This window comes from Hyla sarda, unplaced genomic scaffold (assembly GCF_029499605.1).
Source record: "Hyla sarda isolate aHylSar1 unplaced genomic scaffold, aHylSar1.hap1 scaffold_705, whole genome shotgun sequence".
In the NCBI taxonomy this organism is placed as follows: domain Eukaryota; kingdom Metazoa; phylum Chordata; class Amphibia; order Anura; family Hylidae; genus Hyla; species Hyla sarda.
This window is the reverse complement of record NW_026610724.1, coordinates 147,082-168,515: the sequence shown is the minus strand read 5'-3', so window position 1 is coordinate 168,515 and position 21,434 is coordinate 147,082. Positions and strand designations below refer to the sequence as shown.

Sequence of the window (21,434 nt, the reverse complement as noted above, 5' to 3'; positions counted from 1 at the left end):
AGGCATGAGACCCTCACGTCATTTAACAGGATTCAGCACCACCCACAAGACAGCTACCTGTCATGTCATGTCAAACCTGCACAGGTGTGCTAGATTATTATTATTTAGTTTTATTTTATTTTTTTACACCAATCAGTGTGCAAACATGGTCATTAAAACGCTAAATGGATAGACGTTCATAAACCAGTCAGTGCAACTCATCATTTTGGTCTCCAATTCTCAAACTCAAATTCTCACCCACGGAGGATTAAATGAGAATCTTTCTTGTTTAACACTGGAATGGGGTGGTGCACTGTTCACTACCCGAATATACTGCCACATCGGGTCAATGCATAGGGCGACAGAAGCAAGCTTCCAAATCAGCTCCCTTTCTCAAAAATCCATTTAATTTATGGTCCCCAGATAGGGAACGTATGTATCAGTATGTGCTCACAAGTCACCCAAGTGCAAGTATTCACACAAAAAAAAACGTGCCTCAGGATGCGATCTGTCGCAAGATCCTTTCTTTTTTTACACTTGATCTAAGCCAAAAGGCCTAGAGGGGATAACCGGGAAAGGGGTGGACCCAACCATGTCCCCTTCATGAGCACTCACATTACTCATAGGAATGGAAGGAAGGCTGGCAGCCAACCAGCCTCCCATACACTCTCTGGGTGGGTGGCAGTCAGCCACCCATACATACATACAGCACAGGCTAAACCCACATCATCACTTAAAAAAAGGACAGGCGACCATTGCACTCTGATGGAGCATTTAGCAATGCAATCCATAGCCTGGCTTTTGCCTGAACCCCCATCACTCCTCCTCTTGCATATAAGACAATATTTCAGATCTGCATATGAAAACAACACGCCTACCTTTGTTGCACATAGCTGCCTGCCTGTCTCTAGTTACCCCACTGGCTGTAGCTGCGTCCCTTCCGACATGGAATAACACCAACTGTAACGATAAACTGAAAATTAACAGTATAAACCTGCATCATTTTGGACTCTGGTATTTGCTGAATCCGGGTGACCTGACAATCGATGGTGGTGCCGCTGGTGATTCTGGCCTTCTTGGAATCTGTTGGGCCTATGTGTTAGCTCACACATCACTTGGGTATCCATGGTAACTACCACAACATGGTCATCTGCAGTTTACATCTAGCCCGTGGCATTGAATGGCATTTTAAAAGTGCTAAGGGTCCTGGTGCAATAATCCTCCCATGAGGATCAGCCTCAACGGCTTTGTAGATTGCACTCATGTCAGCAACTCCATATACATTTTTTTTTCTTCATGCTTCTTTCTTCATCCTTTTTTCTTTCTGTCATTCAGACTTTCATTCATTCGATCTCTCTCACTCACTTGCTTTAACTCATTTGTTCTCACTCACTCACTCAATCACTCACTCACTCATTCACTCTCACTCACTCTCACTCTCTCACTCACTCGCTCACTAAGTCAGTCTCTCTCTCTCTCTCTCTCTTTTTCTTTTTATATATATTTTTTTCCGTCTTCTTCTTCTTCTTCTTCTTCTTCTTCTTCAGACCCTGTCATAGCACTAATGCCTTTCCAATACCACCAGCAGATGGAGACACTCCATTGCAACATTGGTTGTGAGCAGCAGTTTCTAAAAACAAATGCCTCATGGCGGATTTCCCATCCATCAATGGATGGTAAATTTTGTTTTTATCATTCACTGACCACAGATACCAATGCATGGTCAAGCAACAGCAATGACACACCCTTGTGTATAGGCATGAGACCCTCACGTCATTTAACAGGATTCAGCACCACCCACAAGACAGCTACCTGTCATGTCATGTCAAACCTGCACAGGTGTGCTAGATTATTATTATTTAGTTTTATTTTATTTTTTTACACCAATCAGTGTGCAAACATGGTCATTAAAACGCTAAATGAATAGACGTTCATAAACCAGTCAGTGCAACTCATCATTTTGGTCTCCAATTCTCAAACTCAAATTCTCACCCACGGAGGATTAAATGAGAATCTTTCTTGTTTAACACTGGAATGGGGTGGTGCACTGTTCACTACCCGAATATACTGCCACATCGGGTCAATGCATAGGGCGACAGAAGCAAGCTTCCAAATCAGCTCCCTTTCTCAAAAATCCATTTAATTTATGGTCCCCAGATAGGGAACGTATGTATCAGTATGTGCTCACAAGTCACCCAAGTGCAAGTATTCACACAAAAAAAAACATGCCTCAGGATGCGATCTGTCGCAAGATCATTTCTTTTTTTACACTTGATCTAAGCCAAAAGGCCTAGAGGGGATAACCGGGAAAGGGGTGGACCCAACCATGTCCCCTTCATGAGCACTCACATTACTCATAGGAATGGAAGGAAGGCTGGCAGCCAACCAGCCTCCCATACACTCTCTGGGTGGGTGGCAGTCAGCCACCCATACATACATACAGCACAGGCTAAACCCACATCATCACTTAAAAAAAGGACAGGCGACCATTGCACTCTGATGGAGCATTTAGCAATGCAATCCATAGCCTGGCTTTTGCCTGAACCCCCATCACTCCTCCTCTTGCATATAAGACAATATTTAAGATCTGCATATGAAAACAACACGCCTACCTTTGTTGCACATAGCTGCCTGCCTGTCTCTAGTTACCCCACTGGCTGTAGCTGCGTCCCTTCCGACATGGAATAACACCAACTGTAACGATAAACTGAAAATTAACAGTATAAACCTGCATCATTTTGGACTCTGGTATTTGCTGAATCCGGGTGACCTGACAATCGATGGTGGTGCCGCTGGTGATTCTGGCCTTCTTGGAATCTGTTGGGCCTATGTGTTAGCTCACACATCACTTGGGTATCCATGGTAACTACCACAACGTGGTCATCTGCAGTTTACATCTAGCCCGTGGCATTGAATGGCATTTTAAAAGTGCTAAGGGTCCTGGTGCAATAATCCTCCCATGAGGATCAGCCTCAACGGCTTTGTAGATTGCACTCATGTCAGCAACTCCATATACATTTTTTTTTTCTTCATGCTTCTTTCTTCATCCTTTTTTCTTTCTGTCATTCAGACTTTCATTCATTCGATCTCTCTCACTCACTTGCTTTAACTCATTTGTTCTCACTCACTCACTCACTCACTCAATCACTCACTCACTCATTCACTCTCACTCACTCTCACTCTCTCACTCACTCGCTCACTAAGTCAGTCTCTCTCTCTCTCTCTCTCTCTTTTTCTTTTTATATATATTTTTTTCCGTCTTCTTCTTCTTCTTCTTCTTCAGACCCTGTCATAGCACTAATGCCTTTCCAATACCACCAGCAGATGGAGACACTCCATTGCAACATTGGTTGTGAGCAGCAGTTTCTAAAAACAAATGCCTCATGGCGGATTTCCCATCCATCAATGGATGGTAAATTTTGTTTTTATCATTCACTGACCACAGATACCAATGCATGGTCAAGCAACAGCAATGACACACCCTTGTGTATAGGCATGAGACCCTCACGTCATTTAACAGGATTCAGCACCACCCACAAGACAGCTACCTGTCATGTCATGTCAAACCTGCACAGGTGTGCTAGATTATTATTATTTAGTTTTATTTTATTTTTTTACACCAATCAGTGTGCAAACATGGTCATTAAAACGCTAAATGAATAGACGTTCATAAACCAGTCAGTGCAACTCATCATTTTGGTCTCCAATTCTCAAACTCAAATTCTCACCCACGGAGGATTAAATGAGAATCTTTCTTGTTTAACACTGGAATGGGGTGGTGCACTGTTCACTACCCGAATATACTGCCACATCGGGTCAATGCATAGGGCGACAGAAGCAAGCTTCCAAATCAGCTCCCTTTCTCAAAAATCCATTTAATTTATGGTCCCCAGATAGGGAACGTATGTATCTGTATGTGCTCACAAGTCACCCAAGTGCAAGTATTCACACAAAAAAAAACGTGCCTCAGGATGCGATCTGTCGCAAGATCCTTTCTTTTTTTACACTTGATCTAAGCCAAAAGGCCTAGAGGGGATAACCGGGAAAGGGGTGGACCCAACCATGTCCCCTTCATGAGCACTCACATTACTCATAGGAATGGAAGGAAGGCTGGCAGCCAACCAGCCTCCCATACACTCTCTGGGTGGGTGGCAGTCAGCCACCCATACATACATACAGCACAGGCTAAACCCACATCATCACTTAAAAAAAGGACAGGCGACCATTGCACTCTGATGGAGCATTTAGCAATGCAATCCATAGCCTGGCTTTTGCCTGAACCCCCATCACTCCTCCTCTTGCATATAAGACAATATTTCAGATCTGCATATGAAAACAACACGCCTACCTTTGTTGCACATAGCTGCCTGCCTGTCTCTAGTTACCCCACTGGCTGTAGCTGCGTCCCTTCCGACATGGAATAACACCAACTGTAACGATAAACTGAAAATTAACAGTATAAACCTGCATCATTTTGGACTCTGGTATTTGCTGAATCCGGGTGACCTGACAATCGATGGTGGTGCCGCTGGTGATTCTGGCCTTCTTGGAATCTGTTGGGCCTATGTGTTAGCTCACACATCACTTGGGTATCCATGGTAACTACCACAACATGGTCATCTGCAGTTTACATCTAGCCCGTGGCATTGAATGGCATTTTAAAAGTGCTAAGGGTCCTGGTGCAATAATCCTCCCATGAGGATCAGCCTCAACGGCTTTGTAGATTGCACTCATGTCAGCAACTCCATATACATTTTTTTTTCTTCATGCTTCTTTCTTCATCCTTTTTTCTTTCTGTCATTCAGACTTTCATTCATTCGATCTCTCTCACTCACTTGCTTTAACTCATTTGTTCTCACTCACTCACTCACTCACTCAATCACTCACTCACTCATTCACTCTCACTCACTCTCACTCTCTCACTCACTCGCTCACTAAGTCAGTCTCTCTCTCTCTCTCTTTTTCTTTTTATATATATTTTTTTCCGTCTTCTTCTTCTTCTTCTTCTTCTTCTTCAGACCCTGTCATAGCACTAATGCCTTTCCAATACCACCAGCAGATGGAGACACTCCATTGCAACATTGGTTGTGAGCAGCAGTTTCTAAAAACAAATGCCTCATGGCGGATTTCCCATCCATCAATGGATGGTAAATTTTGTTTTTATCATTCACTGACCACAGATACCAATGCATGGTCAAGCAACAGCAATGACACACCCTTGTGTATAGGCATGAGACCCTCACGTCATTTAACAGGATTCAGCACCACCCACAAGACAGCTACCTGTCATGTCATGTCAAACCTGCACAGGTGTGCTAGATTATTATTATTTAGTTTTATTTTATTTTTTTACACCAATCAGTGTGCAAACATGGTCATTAAAACGCTAAATGGATAGACGTTCATAAACCAGTCAGTGCAACTCATCATTTTGGTCTCCAATTCTCAAACTCAAATTCTCACCCACGGAGGATTAAATGAGAATCTTTCTTGTTTAACACTGGAATGGGGTGGTGCACTGTTCACTACCCGAATATACTGCCACATCGGGTCAATGCATAGGGCGACAGAAGCAAGCTTCCAAATCAGCTCCCTTTCTCAAAAATCCATTTAATTTATGGTCCCCAGATAGGGAACGTATGTATCAGTATGTGCTCACAAGTCACCCAAGTGCAAGTATTCACACAAAAAAAAACGTGCCTCAGGATGCGATCTGTCGCAAGATCCTTTCTTTTTTTACACTTGATCTAAGCCAAAAGGCCTAGAGGGGATAACCGGGAAAGGGGTGGACCCAACCATGTCCCCTTCATGAGCACTCACATTACTCATAGGAATGGAAGGAAGGCTGGCAGCCAACCAGCCTCCCATACACTCTCTGGGTGGGTGGCAGTCAGCCACCCATACATACATACAGCACAGGCTAAACCCACATCATCACTTAAAAAAAGGACAGGCGACCATTGCACTCTGATGGAGCATTTAGCAATGCAATCCATAGCCTGGCTTTTGCCTGAACCCCCATCACTCCTCCTCTTGCATATAAGACAATATTTCAGATCTGCATATGAAAACAACACGCCTACCTTTGTTGCACATAGCTGCCTGCCTGTCTCTAGTTACCCCACTGGCTGTAGCTGCGTCCCTTCCGACATGGAATAACACCAACTGTAACGATAAACTGAAAATTAACAGTATAAACCTGCATCATTTTGGACTCTGGTATTTGCTGAATCCGGGTGACCTGACAATCGATGGTGGTGCCGCTGGTGATTCTGGCCTTCTTGGAATCTGTTGGGCCTATGTGTTAGCTCACACATCACTTGGGTATCCATGGTAACTACCACAACATGGTCATCTGCAGTTTACATCTAGCCCGTGGCATTGAATGGCATTTTAAAAGTGCTAAGGGTCCTGGTGCAATAATCCTCCCATGAGGATCAGCCTCAACGGCTTTGTAGATTGCACTCATGTCAGCAACTCCATATACATTTTTTTTTCTTCATGCTTCTTTCTTCATCCTTTTTTCTTTCTGTCATTCAGACTTTCATTCATTCGATCTCTCTCACTCACTTGCTTTAACTCATTTGTTCTCACTCACTCACTCACTCAATCACTCACTCACTCATTCACTCTCACTCACTCTCACTCTCTCACTCACTCGCTCACTAAGTCAGTCTCTCTCTCTCTCTCTCTCTTTTTCTTTTTATATATATTTTTTTCCGTCTTCTTCTTCTTCTTCTTCTTCTTCAGACCCTGTCATAGCACTAATGCCTTTCCAATACCACCAGCAGATGGAGACACTCCATTGCAACATTGGTTGTGAGCAGCAGTTTCTAAAAACAAATGCCTCATGGCGGATTTCCCATCCATCAATGGATGGTAAATTTTGTTTTTATCATTCACTGACCACAGATACCAATGCATGGTCAAGCAACAGCAATGACACACCCTTGTGTATAGGCATGAGACCCTCACGTCATTTAACAGGATTCAGCACCACCCACAAGACAGCTACCTGTCATGTCATGTCAAACCTGCACAGGTGTGCTAGATTATTATTATTTAGCTTTATTTTATTTTTTTACACCAATCAGTGTGCAAACATGGTCATTAAAACGCTAAATGAATAGACGTTCATAAACCAGACAGTGCAACTCATCATTTTGGTCTCCAATTCTCAAACTCAAATTCTCACCCACGGAGGATTAAATGAGAATCTTTCTTGTTTAACACTGGAATGGGGTGGTGCACTGTTCACTACCCGAATATACTGCCACATCGGGTCAATGCATAGGGCGACAGAAGCAAGCTTCCAAATCAGCTCCCTTTCTCAAAAATCCATTTAATTTATGGTCCCCAGATAGGGAACGTATGTATCAGTATGTGCTCACAAGTCACCCAAGTGCAAGTATTCACACAAAAAAAAACGTGCCTCAGGATGCGATCTGTCGCAAGATCCTTTCTTTTTTTACACTTGATCTAAGCCAAAATGCCTAGAGGGGATAACCGGGAAAGGGGTGGACCCAACCATGTCCCCTTCATGAGCACTCACATTACTCATAGGAATGGAAGGAAGGCTGGCAGCCAACCAGCCTCCCATACACTCTCTGGGTGGGTGGCAGTCAGCCACCCATACATACATACAGCACAGGCTAAACCCACATCATCACTTAAAAAAAGGACAGGCGACCATTGCACTCTGATGGAGCATTTAGCAATGCAATCCATAGCCTGGCTTTTGCCTGAACCCCCATCACTCCTCCTCTTGCATATAAGACAATATTTCAGATCTGCATATGAAAACAACACGCCTACCTTTGTTGCACATAGCTGCCTGCCTGTCTCTAGTTACCCCACTGGCTGTAGCTGCGTCCCTTCCGACATGGAATAACACCAACTGTAACGATAAACTGAAAATTAACAGTATAAACCTGCATCATTTTGGACTCTGGTATTTGCTGAATCCGGGTGACCTGACAATCGATGGTGGTGCCGCTGGTGATTCTGGCCTTCTTGGAATCTGTTGGGCCTATGTGTTAGCTCACACATCACTTGGGTATCCATGGTAACTACCACAACATGGTCATCTGCATTTTACATGTAGCCCGTGGCATTGAATGGCATTTTAAAAGTGCTAAGGGTCCTGGTGCAATAATTCTCCCATGAGGATCAGCCTCAACGGCTTTGTAGATTGCACTCATGTCAGCAACTCCATATACATTTTTTTTTCTTCATGCTTCTTTCTTCATCCTTTTTTCTTTCTGTCATTCAGACTTTCATTCATTCGATCTCTCTCACTCACTTGCTTTAACTCATTTGTTCTCACTCACTCACTCACTCACTCAATCACTCACTCACTCATTCACTCTCACTCACTCTCACTCTCTCACTCACTCGCTCACTAAGTCAGTCTCTCTCTCTCTCTCTCTCTTTTTCTTTTTATATATATTTTTTTCCGTCTTCTTCTTCTTCTTCTTCTTCTTCAGACCCTGTCATAGCACTAATGCCTTTCCAATACCACCAGCAGATGGAGACACTCCATTGCAACATTGGTTGTGAGCAGCAGTTTCTAAAAACAAATGCCTCATGGCGGATTTCCCATCCATCAATGGATGGTAAATTTTGTTTTTATCATTCACTGACCACAGATACCAATGCATGGTCAAGCAACAGCAATGACACACCCTTGTGTATAGGCATGAGACCCTCACGTCATTTAACAGGATTCAGCACCACCCACAAGACAGCTACCTGTCATGTCATGTCAAACCTGCACAGGTGTGCTAGATTATTATTATTTAGTTTTATTTTATTTTTTTACACCAATCAGTGTGCAAACATGGTCATTAAAACGCTAAATGAATAGACGTTCATAAACCAGTCAGTGCAACTCATCATTTTGGTCTCCAATTCTCAAACTCAAATTCTCACCCACGGAGGATTAAATGAGAATCTTTCTTGTTTAACACTGGAATGGGGTGGTGCACTGTTCACTACCCGAATATACTGCCACATCGGGTCAATGCATAGGGCGACAGAAGCAAGCTTCCAAATCAGCTCCCTTTCTCAAAAATCCATTTAATTTATGGTCCCCAGATAGGGAACGTATGTATCAGTATGTGCTCACAAGTCACCCAAGTGCAAGTATTCACACAAAAAAAAACGTGCCTCAGGATGCGATCTGTCGCAAGATCCTTTCTTTTTTTACACTTGATCTAAGCCAAAAGGCCTAGAGGGGATAACCGGGAAAGGGGTGGACCCAACCATGTCCCCTTCATGAGCACTCACATTACTCATAGGAATGGAAGGAAGGCTGGCAGCCAACCAGCCTCCCATACACTCTCTGGGTGGGTGGCAGTCAGCCACCCATACATACATACAGCACAGGCTAAACCCACATCATCACTTAAAAAAGGACAGGCGACCATTGCACTCTGATGGAGCATTTAGCAATGCAATCCATAGCCTGGCTTTTGCCTGAACCCCCATCACTCCTCCTCTTGCATATAAGACAATATTTCAGATCTGCATATGAAAACAACACGCCTACCTTTGTTGCACATAGCTGCCTGCCTGTCTCTAGTTACCCCACTGGCTGTAGCTGCGTCCCTTCCGACATGGAATAACACCAACTGTAACGATAAACTGAAAATTAACAGTATAAACCTGCATCATTTTGGACTCTGGTATTTGCTGAATCCGGGTGACCTGACAATCGATGGTGGTGCCGCTGGTGATTCTGGCCTTCTTGGAATCTGTTGGGCCTATGTGTTAGCTCACACATCACTTGGGTATCCATGGTAACTACCACAACATGGTCATCTGCAGTTTACATCTAGCCCGTGGCATTGAATGGCATTTTAAAAGTGCTAAGGGTCCTGGTGCAATAATCCTCCCATGAGGATCAGCCTCAACGGCTTTGTAGATTGCACTCATGTCAGCAACTCCATATACATTTTTTTTTCTTCATGCTTCTTTCTTCATCCTTTTTTCTTTCTGTCATTCAGACTTTCATTCATTCGATCTCTCTCACTCACTTGCTTTAACTCATTTGTTCTCACTCACTCACTCAATCACTCACTCACTCATTCACTCTCACTCACTCTCACTCTCTCACTCACTCGCTCACTAAGTCAGTCTCTCTCTCTCTCTCTCTCTTTTTCTTTTTATATATATTTTTTTCCGTCTTCTTCTTCTTCTTCTTCTTCAGACCCTGTCATAGCACTAATGCCTTTCCAATACCACCAGCAGATGGAGACACTCCATTGCAACATTGGTTGTGAGCAGCAGTTTCTAAAAACAAATGCCTCATGGCGGATTTCCCATCCATCAATGGATGGTAAATTTTGTTTTTATCATTCACTGACCACAGATACCAATGCATGGTCAAGCAACAGCAATGACACACCCTTGTGTATAGGCATGAGACCCTCACGTCATTTAACAGGATTCAGCACCACCCACAAGACAGCTACCTGTCATGTCATGTCAAACCTGCACAGGTGTGCTAGATTATTATTATTTAGTTTTATTTTATTTTTTTACACCAATCAGTGTGCAAACATGGTCATTAAAACGCTAAATGAATAGACGTTCATAAACCAGTCAGTGCAACTCATCATTTTGGTCTCCAATTCTCAAACTCAAATTCTCACCCACGGAGGATTAAATGAGAATCTTTCTTGTTTAACACTGGAATGGGGTGGTGCACTGTTCACTACCCGAATATACTGCCACATCGGGTCAATGCATAGGGCGACAGAAGCAAGCTTCCAAATCAGCTCCCTTTCTCAAAAATCCATTTAATTTATGGTCCCCAGATAGGGAACGTATGTATCAGTATGTGCTCACAAGTCACCCAAGTGCAAGTATTCACACAAAAAAAAACATGCCTCAGGATGCGATCTGTCGCAAGATCCTTTCTTTTTTTACACTTGATCTAAGCCAAAAGGCCTAGAGGGGATAACCGGGAAAGGGGTGGACCCAACCATGTCCCCTTCATGAGCACTCACATTACTCATAGGAATGGAAGGAAGGCTGGCAGCCAACCAGCCTCCCATACACTCTCTGGGTGGGTGGCAGTCAGCCACCCATACATACATACAGCACAGGCTAAACCCACATCATCACTTAAAAAAAGGACAGGCGACCATTGCACTCTGATGGAGCATTTAGCAATGCAATCCATAGCCTGGCTTTTGCCTGAACCCCCATCACTCCTCCTCTTGCATATAAGACAATATTTCAGATCTGCATATGAAAACAACACGCCTACCTTTGTTGCACATAGCTGCCTGCCTGTCTCTAGTTACCCCACTGGCTGTAGCTGCGTCCCTTCCGACATGGAATAACACCAACTGTAACGATAAACTGAAAATTAACAGTATAAACCTGCATCATTTTGGACTCTGGTATTTGCTGAATCCGGGTGACCTGACAATCGATGGTGGTGCCGCTGGTGATTCTGGCCTTCTTGGAATCTGTTGGGCCTATGTGTTAGCTCACACATCACTTGGGTATCCATGGTAACTACCACAACATGGTCATCTGCAGTTTACATCTAGCCCGTGGCATTGAATGGCATTTTAAAAGTGCTAAGGGTCCTGGTGCAATAATCCTCCCATGAGGATCAGCCTCAACGGCTTTGTAGATTGCACTCATGTCAGCAACTCCATATACATTTTTTTTTCTTCATGCTTCTTTCTTCATCCTTTTTTCTTTCTGTCATTCAGACTTTCATTCATTCGATCTCTCTCACTCACTTGCTTTAACTCATTTGTTCTCACTCACTCACTCACTCACTCAATCACTCACTCACTCATTCACTCTCACTCACTCTCACTCTCTCACTCACTCGCTCACTAAGTCAGTCTCTCTCTCTCTCTCTCTCTTTTTCTTTTTATATATATTTTTTTCCGTCTTCTTCTTCTTCTTCTTCTTCAGACCCTGTCATAGCACTAATGCCTTTCCAATACCACCAGCAGATGGAGACACTCCATTGCAACATTGGTTGTGAGCAGCAGTTTCTAAAAACAAATGCCTCATGGCGGATTTCCCATCCATCAATGGATGGTAAATTTTGTTTTTATCATTCACTGACCACAGATACCAATGCATGGTCAAGCAACAGCAATGACACACCCTTGTGTATAGGCATGAGACCCTCACGTCATTTAACAGGATTCAGCACCACCCACAAGACAGCTACCTGTCATGTCATGTCAAACCTGCACAGGTGTGCTAGATTATTATTATTTAGTTTTATTTTATTTTTTTACACCAATCAGTGTGCAAACATGGTCATTAAAACGCTAAATGAATAGACGTTCATAAACCAGTCAGTGCAACTCATCATTTTGGTCTCCAATTCTCAAACTCAAATTCTCACCCACGGAGGATTAAATGAGAATCTTTCTTGTTTAACACTGGAATGGGGTGGTGCACTGTTCACTACCCGAATATACTGCCACATCGGGTCAATGCATAGGGCGACAGAAGCAAGCTTCCAAATCAGCTCCCTTTCTCAAAAATCCATTTAATTTATGGTCCCCAGATAGGGAACATATGTATCAGTATGTGCTCACAAGTCACCCAAGTGCAAGTATTCACACAAAAAAAAAACGTGCCTCAGGATGCGATCTGTCGCAAGATCCTTTCTTTTTTTTACACTTGATCTAAGCCAAAAGGCCTAGAGGGGATAACCGGGAAAGGGGTGGACCCAACCATGTCCCCTTCATGAGCACTCACATTACTCATAGGAATGGAAGGAAGGCTGGCAGCCAACCAGCCTCCCATACACTCTCTGGGTGGGTGGCAGTCAGCCACCCATACATACATACAGCACAGGCTAAACCCACATCATCACTTAAAAAAAGGACAGGCGACCATTGCACTCTGATGGAGCATTTAGCAATGCAATCCATAGCCTGGCTTTTGCCTGAACCCCCATCACTCCTCCTCTTGCATATAAGACAATATTTCAGATCTGCATATGAAAACAACACGCCTACCTTTGTTGCACATAGCTGCCTGCCTGTCTCTAGTTACCCCACTGGCTGTAGCTGCGTCCCTTCCGACATGGAATAACACCAACTGTAACGATAAACTGAAAATTAACAGTATAAACCTGCATCATTTTGGACTCTGGTATTTGCTGAATCCGGGTGACCTGACAATCGATGGTGGTGCCGCTGGTGATTCTGGCCTTCTTGGAATCTGTTGGGCCTATGTGTTAGCTCACACATCACTTGGGTATCCATGGTAACTACCACAACATGGTCATCTGCAGTTTACATCTAGCCCGTGGCATTGAATGGCATTTTAAAAGTGCTAAGGGTCCTGGTGCAATAATCCTCCCATGAGGATCAGCCTCAACGGCTTTGTAGATTGCACTCATGTCAGCAACTCCATATACATTTTTTTTTCTTCATGCTTCTTTCTTCATCCTTTTTTCTTTCTGTCATTCAGACTTTCATTCATTCGATCTCTCTCACTCACTTGCTTTAACTCATTTGTTCTCACTCACTCACTCACTCACTCACTCAATCACTCACTCATTCACTCTCACTCACTCTCACTCTCTCACTCACTCGCTCACTAAGTCAGTCTCTCTCTCTCTCTCTCTCTCTTTTTCTTTTTATATATATTTTTTTCCGTCTTCTTCTTCTTCTTCTTCTTCTTCAGACCCTGTCATAGCACTAATGCCTTTCCAATACCACCAGCAGATGGAGACACTCCATTGCAACATTGGTTGTGAGCAGCAGTTTCTAAAAACAAATGCCTCATGGCGGATTTCCCATCCATCAATGGATGGTAAATTTTGTTTTTATCATTCACTGACCACAGATACCAATGCATGGTCAAGCAACAGCAATGACACACCCTTGTGTATAGGCATGAGACCCTCACGTCATTTAACAGGATTCAGCACCACCCACAAGACAGCTACCTGTCATGTCATGTCAAACCTGCACAGGTGTGCTAGATTATTATTATTTAGTTTTATTTTATTTTTTTACACCAATCAGTGTGCAAACATGGTCATTAAAACGCTAAATGAATAGACGTTCATAAACCAGTCAGTGCAACTCATCATTTTGGTCTCCAATTCTCAAACTCAAATTCTCACCCACGGAGGATTAAATGAGAATCTTTCTTGTTTAACACTGGAATGGGGTGGTGCACTGTTCACTACCCGAATATACTGCCACATCGGGTCAATGCATAGGGCGACAGAAGCAAGCTTCCAAATCAGCTCCCTTTCTCAAAAATCCATTTAATTTATGGTCCCCAGATAGGGAACGTATGTATCAGTATGTGCTCACAAGTCACCCAAGTGCAAGTATTCACACAAAAAAAAACGTGCCTCAGGATGCGATCTGTCGCAAGATCCTTTCTTTTTTTACACTTGATCTAAGCCAAAAGGCCTAGAGGGGATAACCGGGAAAGGGGTGGACCCAACCATGTCCCCTTCATGAGCACTCACATTACTCATAGGAATGGAAGGAAGGCTGGCAGCAAACCAGCCTCCCATACACTCTCTGGGTGGGTGGCAGTCAGCCACCCATACATACATACAGCACAGGCTAAACCCACATCATCACTTAAAAAAAGGACAGGCGACCATTGCACTCTGATGGAGCATTTAGCAATGCAATCCATAGCCTGGCTTTTGCCTGAACCCCCATCACTCCTCCTCTTGCATATAAGACAATATTTCAGATCTGCATATGAAAACAACACGCCTACCTTTGTTGCACATAGCTGCCTGCCTGTCTCTAGTTACCCCACTGGCTGTAGCTGCGTCCCTTCCGACATGGAATAACACCAACTGTAACGATAAACTGAAAATTAACAGTATAAACCTGCATCATTTTGGACTCTGGTATTTGCTGAATCCGGGTGACCTGACAATCGATGGTGGTGCCGCTGGTGATTCTGGCCTTCTTGGAATCTGTTGGGCCTATGTGTTAGCTCACACATCACTTGGGTATCCATGGTAACTACCACAACATGGTCATCTGCAGTTTACATCTAGCCCGTGGCATTGAATGGCATTTTAAAAGTGCTAAGGGTCCTGGTGCAATAATCCTCCCATGAGGATCAGCCTCAACGGCTTTGTAGATTGCACTCATGTCAGCAACTCCATATACATTTTTTTTTCTTCATGCTTCTTTCTTCATCCTTTTTTCTTTCTGTCATTCAGACTTTCATTCATTCGATCTCTCTCACTCACTTGCTTTAACTCATTTGTTCTCACTCACTCATTCACTCTCACTCACTCTCACTCTCTCACTCACTCGCTCACTAAGTCAGTCTCTCTCTCTCTCTCTCTCTTTTTCTTTTTATATATATTTTTTTCCGTCTTCTTCTTCTTCTTCTTCTTCTTCAGACCCTGTCATAGCACTAATGCCTTTCCAATACCACCAGCAGATGGAGACACTCCATTGCAACATTGGTTGTGAGCAGCAGTTTCTAAAAACAAATGCCTCATGGCGGATTTCCCATCCATCAATGGATGGTAAATTTTGTTTTTATCATTCACTGACCACAGATACCAATGCATGGTCAAGCAACAGCAATGACACACCCTTGTGTATAGGCATGAGACCCTCACGTCATTTAACAGGATTCAGCACCACCCACAAGACAGCTACCTGTCATGTCATGTCAAACCTGCACAGGTGTGCTAGATTATTATTATTTAGTTTTATTTTATTTTTTTACACCAATCAGTGTGCAAACATGGTCATTAAAACGCTAAATGAATAGACGTTCATAAACCAGTCAGTGCAACTCATCATTTTGGTCTCCAATTCTCAAACTCAAATTCTCACCCACGGAGGATTAAATGAGAATCTTTCTTGTTTAACACTGGAATGGGGTGGTGCACTGTTCACTACCCGAATATACTGCCACATCGGGTCAATGCATAGGGCGACAGAAGCAAGCTTCCAAATCAGCTCCCTTTCTCAAAAATCCATTTAATTTATGGTCCCCAGATAGGGAACGTATGTATCAGTATGTGCTCACAAGTCACCCAAGTGCAAGTATTCACACAAAAAAAAACGTGCCTCAGGATGCGATCTGTCACAAGATCCTTTCTTTTTTTACACTTGATCTAAGCCAAAAGGCCTAGAGGGGATAACCGGGAAAGGGGTGGACCCAACCATGTCCCCTTCATGAGCACTCACATTACTCATAGGAATGGAAGGAAGGCTGGCAGCCAACCAGCCTCCCATACACTCTCTGGGTGGGTGGCAGCCAGCCACCCATACATACATACAGCACAGGCTAAACCCACATCATCACTTAAAAAAAGGACAGGCGACCATTGCACTCTGATGGAGCATTTAGCAATGCAATCCATAGCCTGGCTTTTGCCTGAACCCCCATCACTCCTCCTCTTGCATATAAGACAATATTTCAGATCTGCATATGAAAACAACACGCCTACCTTTGTTGCACATAGCTGCCTGCCTGTCTCTAGTTACCCCACTGGCTGTAGCTGCGTCCCTTCCGACATGGAATAACACCAACTGTAACGATAAACTGAAAATTAACAGTATAAACCTGCATCATTTTGGACTCTGGTATTTGCTGAATCCGGGTGACCTGACAATCGATGGTGGTGCCGCTGGTGATTCTGGCCTTCTTGGAATCTGTTGGGCCTATGTGTTAGCTCACACATCACTTGGGTATCCATGGTAACTACCACAACATGGTCATCTGCAGTTTACATCTAGCCCGTGGCATTGAATGGCATTTTAAAAGTGCTAAGGGTCCTGGTGCAATAATCCTCCCATGAGGATCAGCCTCAACGGCTTTGTAGATTGCACTCATGTCAGCAACTCCATATACATTTTTTTTTCTTCATGCTTCTTTCTTCATCCTTTTTTCTTTCTGTCATTCAGACTTTCATTCATTCGATCTCTCTCACTCACTTGCTTTAACTCATTTGTTCTCACTCACTCACTCACTCACTCACTCAATCACTCACTCACTCATTCACTCTCACTCACTCTCACTCTCTCACTCACTCGCTCACTAAGTCAGTCTCTCTCTCTCTCTCTCTCTCTCTCTTTTTCTTTTTATATATATTTTTTTCCGTCTTCTTCTTCTTCTTCTTCTTCAGACCCTGTCATAGCACTAATGCCTTTCCAATACCACCAGCAGATGGAGACACTCCATTGCAACATTGGTTGTGAGCAGCAGTTTCTAAAAACAAATGCCTCATGGCGGATTTCCCATCCATCAATGGATGGTAAATTTTGTTTTTATCATTCACTGACCACAGATACCAATGCATGGTCAAGCAACAGCAATGACACACCCTTGTGTATAGGCATGAGACCCTCACGTCATTTAACAGGATTCAGCACCACCCACAAGACAGCTACCTGTCATGTCATGTCAAACCTGCACAGGTGTGCTAGATTATTATTATTTAGTTTTATTTTATTTTTTTACACCAATCAGTGTGCAAACATGGTCATTAAAACGCTAAATGAATAGACGTTCATAAACCAGTCAGTGCAACTCATCATTTTGGTCTCCAATTCTCAAACTCAAATTCTCACCCACGGAGGATTAAATGAGAATCTTTCTTGTTTAACACTGGAATGGGGTGGTGCACTGTTCACTACCCGAATATACTGCCACATCGGGTCAATGCATAGGGCGACAGAAGCAAGCTTCCAAATCAGCTCCCTTTCTCAAAAATCCATTTAATTTATGGTCCCCAGATAGGGAACATATGTATCAGTATGTGCTCACAAGTCACCCAAGTGCAAGTATTCACACAAAAAAAAACGTGCCTCAGGATGCGATCTGTCGCAAGATCCTTTCTTTTTTTTACACTTGATCTAAGCCAAAAGGCCTAGAGGGGATAACCGGGAAAGGGGTGGACCCAACCATGTCCCCTTCATGAGCACTCACATTACTCATAGGAATGGAAGGAAGGCTGGCAGCCAACCAGCCTCCCATACACTCTCTGGGTGGGTGGCAGTCAGCCACCCATACATACATACAGCACAGGCTAAACCCACATCATCACTTAAAAAAAGGACAGGCGACCATTGCACTCTGATGGAGCATTTAGCAATGCAATCCATAGCCTGGCTTTTGCCTGAACCCCCATCACTCCTCCTCTTGCATATAAGACAATATTTCAGATCTGCATATGAAAACAACACGCCTACCTTTGTTGCACATAGCTGCCTGCCTGTCTCTAGTTACCCCACTGGCTGTAGCTGCGTCCCTTCCGACATGGAATAACACCAACTGTAACGATAAACTGAAAATTAACAGTATAAACCTGCATCATTTTGGACTCTGGTATTTGCTGAATCCGGGTGACCTGACAATCGATGGTGGTGCCGCTGGTGATTCTGGCCTTCTTGGAATCTGTTGGGCCTATGTGTTAGCTCACACATCACTTGGGTATCCATGGTAACTACCACAACATGGTCATCTGCAGTTTACATCTAGCCCGTGGCATTGAATGGCATTTTAAAAGTGCTAAGGGTCCTGGTGCAATAATCCTCCCATGAGGATCAGCCTCAACGGCTTTGTAGATTGCACTCATGTCAGCAACTCCATATACATTTTTTTTTCTTCATGCTTCTTTCTTCATCCTTTTTTCTTTCTGTCATTCAGACTTTCATTCATTCGATCTCTCTCACTCACTTGCTTTAACTCATTTGTTCTCACTCACTCACTCACTCACTCAATCACTCACTCATTCACTCTCACTCACTCTCACTCTCTCACTCACTCGCTCACTAAGTCAGTCTCTCTCTCTCTCTCTCTCTCTTTTTCTTTTTATATATATTTTTTTCCGTCTTCTTCTTCTTCTTCTTCTTCAGACCCTGTCATAGCACTAATGCCTTTCCAATACCACCAGCAGATGGAGACACTCCATTGCAACATTGGTTGTGAGCAGCAGTTTCTAAAAACAAATGCCTCATGGCGGATTTCCCATCCATCAATGGATGGTAAATTTTGTTTTTATCATTCACTGACCACAGATACCAATGCATGGTCAAGCAACAGCAATGACACACCCTTGTGTATAGGCATGAGACCCTCACGTCATTTAACAGGATTCAGCACCACCCACAAGACAGCTACCTGTCATGTCATGTCAAACCTGCACAGGTGTGCTAGATTATTATTATTTAGTTTTATTTTATTTTTTTACACCAATCAGTGTGCAAACATGGTCATTAAAACGCTAAATGAATAGACGTTCATAAACCAGTCAGTGCAACTCATCATTTTGGTCTCCAATTCTCAAACTCAAATTCTCACCCACGGAGGATTAAATGAGAATCTTTCTTGTTTAACACTGGAATGGGGTGGTGCACTGTTCACTACCCGAATATACTGCCACATCGGGTCAATGCATAGGGCGACAGAAGCAAGCTTCCAAATCAGCTCCCTTTCTCAAAAATCCATTTAATTTATGGTCCCCAGATAGGGAACGTATGTATCAGTATGTGCTCACAAGTCACCCAAGTGCAAGTATTCACACAAAAAAAAACGTGCCTCAGGATGCGATCTGTCGCAAGATCCTTTCTTTTTTTACACTTGATCTAAGCCAAAAGGCCTAGAGGGGATAACCGGGAAAGGGGTGGACCCAACCATGTCCCCTTCATGAGCACTCACATTACTCATAGGAATGGAAGGAAGGCTGGCAGCCAACCAGCCTCCCATACACTCTCTGGGTGGGTGGCAGTCAGCCACCCATACATACATACAGCACAGGCTAAACCCACATCATCACTTAAAAAAAGGACAGGCGACCATTGCACTCTGATGGAGCATTTAGCAATGCAATCCATAGCCTGGCTTTTGCCTGAACCCCCATCACTCCTCCTCTTGCATATAAGACAATATTTCAGATCTGCATATGAAAACAACACGCCTACCTTTGTTGCACATAGCTGCCTGCCTGTCTCTAGTTACCCCACTGGCTGTAGCTGCGTCCCTTCCGACATGGAATAACACCAACTGTAACGATAAACTGAAAATTAACAGTATAAACCTGCATCATTTTGGACTCTGGTATTTGCTGAATCCGGGTGACCTGACAATCGATGGTGGTGCCGCTGGTGATTCTGGCCTTCTTGGAATCTGTTGGGCCTATGTGTTAGCTCACACATCACTTGGGTATCCATGGTAACTACCACAACATGGTCATCTGCAGTTTACATCTAGCCCGTGGCATTGAATGGCATTTTAAAAGTGCTAAGGGTCCTGGTGCAATAATCCTCCCATGAGGATCAGCCTCAACGGCTTTGTAGATTGCACTCATGTCAGCAACTCCATATACATTTTTTTTTCTTCATGCTTCTTTCTTCATCCTTTTTTCTTTCTGTCATTCAGACTTTCATTCATTCGATCTCTCTCACTCACTTGCTTTAACTCATTTGTTCTCACTCACTCACTCACTCACTCAATCACTCACTCATTCACTCTCACTCACTCTCACTCTCTCACTCACTCGCTCACTAAGTCAGTCTCTCTCTCTCTCTCTCTCTCTTTTTCTTTTTATATATATTTTTTTCCGTCTTCTTCTTCTTCTTCTTCTTCAGACCCTGTCATAGCACTAATGCCTTTCCAATACCACCAGCAGATGGAGACACTCCATTGCAACATTGGTTGTGAGCAGCAGTTTCTAAAAACAAATGCCTCATGGCGGATTTCCCATCCATCAATGGATGGTAAATTTTGTTTTTATCATTCACTGACCACAGATACCAATGCATGGTCAAGCAACAGCAATGACACACCCTTGTGTATAGGCATGAGACCCTCACGTCATTTAACAGGATTCAGCACCACCCACAAGACAGCTACCTGTCATGTCATGTCAAACCTGCACAGGTGTGCTAGATTATTATTATTTAGTTTTATTTTATTTTTTTACACCAATCAGTGTGCAAACATGGTCATTAAAACGCTAAATGAATAGACGTTCATAAACCAGTCAGTGCAACTCATCATTTTGGTCTCCAATTCTCAAACTCAAATTCTCACCCACGGAGGATTAAATGAGAATCTTTCTTGTTTAACACTGGAATGGGGTGGTGCACTGTTCACTACCCGAATATACTGCCACATCGGGTCAATGCATAGGGCGACAGAAGCAAGCTTCCAAATCAGCTCCCTTTCTCAAAAATCCATTTAATTTATGGTCCCCAGATAGGGAACGTATGTATCAGTATGTGCTCACAAGTCACCCAAGTGCAAGTATTCACACAAAAAAAAACGTGCCTCAGGATGCGATCTGTCGCAAGATCCTTTCTTTTTTTACACTTGATCTAAGCCAAAAGGCCTAGAGGGGATAACCGGGAAAGGGGTGGACCCAACCATGTCCCCTTCATGAGCACTCACATTACTCATAGGAATGGAAGGAAGGCTGGCAGCCAACCAGCCTCCCATACACTCTC

The 21,434-nt window shown here is 43.4% G+C and overlaps 13 pseudogenes; all 13 read right to left on the bottom strand.

Moving 5' to 3' along the window:
* Positions 1–282: 282 nt before the first annotated feature.
* On the bottom strand, positions 283–546 carry LOC130344124 (U2 spliceosomal RNA; annotated as a pseudogene).
* Positions 547–2,016: 1,470 nt separating this feature from the next.
* Positions 2,017–2,280, bottom strand: LOC130344196 (U2 spliceosomal RNA; annotated as a pseudogene).
* A 1,472-nt stretch (positions 2,281–3,752) lies between these two features.
* On the bottom strand, positions 3,753–4,016 carry LOC130344133 (U2 spliceosomal RNA; annotated as a pseudogene).
* Positions 4,017–5,487: 1,471 nt separating this feature from the next.
* LOC130344123 (U2 spliceosomal RNA) lies at positions 5,488–5,751 on the bottom strand (annotated as a pseudogene).
* A 1,468-nt stretch (positions 5,752–7,219) lies between these two features.
* On the bottom strand, positions 7,220–7,483 carry LOC130344173 (U2 spliceosomal RNA; annotated as a pseudogene).
* Positions 7,484–8,955: 1,472 nt separating this feature from the next.
* Positions 8,956–9,219, bottom strand: LOC130344122 (U2 spliceosomal RNA; annotated as a pseudogene).
* A 1,460-nt stretch (positions 9,220–10,679) lies between these two features.
* LOC130344131 (U2 spliceosomal RNA) lies at positions 10,680–10,943 on the bottom strand (annotated as a pseudogene).
* A 1,469-nt stretch (positions 10,944–12,412) lies between these two features.
* LOC130344190 (U2 spliceosomal RNA) lies at positions 12,413–12,678 on the bottom strand (annotated as a pseudogene).
* A 1,474-nt stretch (positions 12,679–14,152) lies between these two features.
* LOC130344121 (U2 spliceosomal RNA) lies at positions 14,153–14,416 on the bottom strand (annotated as a pseudogene).
* Positions 14,417–15,860: 1,444 nt separating this feature from the next.
* On the bottom strand, positions 15,861–16,124 carry LOC130344177 (U2 spliceosomal RNA; annotated as a pseudogene).
* Positions 16,125–17,603: 1,479 nt separating this feature from the next.
* LOC130344186 (U2 spliceosomal RNA) lies at positions 17,604–17,868 on the bottom strand (annotated as a pseudogene).
* A 1,467-nt stretch (positions 17,869–19,335) lies between these two features.
* On the bottom strand, positions 19,336–19,599 carry LOC130344120 (U2 spliceosomal RNA; annotated as a pseudogene).
* A 1,467-nt stretch (positions 19,600–21,066) lies between these two features.
* Positions 21,067–21,330, bottom strand: LOC130344119 (U2 spliceosomal RNA; annotated as a pseudogene).
* Positions 21,331–21,434: the final 104 nt, after the last annotated feature.